Source organism: Haliaeetus leucocephalus, unplaced genomic scaffold (assembly GCF_000737465.1).
Source record: "Haliaeetus leucocephalus isolate CR32 unplaced genomic scaffold, Haliaeetus_leucocephalus-4.0 Scaffold340, whole genome shotgun sequence".
NCBI lineage: Eukaryota > Metazoa > Chordata > Aves > Accipitriformes > Accipitridae > Haliaeetus > Haliaeetus leucocephalus.
In genome coordinates, this window is record NW_010972776.1 from 8,334,109 (window position 1) to 8,335,008 (window position 900).

A 900-nucleotide genomic window follows, 5' to 3' on the forward strand; every position below is an offset into this window, starting at 1 on the left:
GTCTCTCTTTCTTTCCTTTTCCCCCATCTCTCTTTCCTTTTTTCCCATCTCTCTTTCCTTTTTCCCCATCTCTCTTTCCTTTTTCTCCCATCTCTCTTTCCTTTTTCCCCATCTTTCTTTCCTTTTTTCCCCCATCTTTCTTTCCTTTTTTCCCCCATCTTTCTTTCCTTTTTTCCCCCATCTTTCTTTCCTTTTTTCCCCCATCTTTCTTTCCTTTTTTCCCCCATCTTTCTTTCCTTTTTTCCCCCATCTTTCTTTCCTTTTTTCCCCCATCTTTCTTTCCTTTTTTCCCCCATCTTTCTTTTCTTTTTTCCCCCTGTCTCTTTCTTTCCTTTCCCCCCATCTCTTTCTTTCCTTTTTTTTTTCCCCTTCTTTTCTTTTTAATTTTATTTTGCAAAGGCAACGTTCTGCCTTGGAATAATTACCAGTTGCAGACAGCGCTATAAATCCACTCATTTTCTGTTCTGGAAAGCATTTGCAAAGAACTATGGGGAGCAAGAGTGGAAATAAAAGGCAGAAAGAAAGATGGCTGTAATTGTAATATCCTGAGATTTGCTGAGCCCCCAAGTCTGGCTATTGGGCAGGTCTCAGGCTCGCCGCCGGCTTCTCTGCAGGAAACGTAAAATCTGATCAAGTTCAGAGACGCATTGAGAGCCCGCTTCAAGCAGCGCTTTATAACCACGGCCCTTTCACATCGTTCCCCCCAATCAGCCCCGGGAAAGGCTTCGCATTCTTTATTTTAGGGTTTGCAGGGAGGGGAAAAAAAAAAAAAAAAGAGAGAAAAAAGAAAAGAAAAAAAAGAAAAAGAAAAAAAAAAACCCACCGATATAAAATCTCCCCGAGAGGTAACACCGGTGCCCGTCAAACACTCAAATTTCCCAGGCCAGAGCCGCCAAGAAC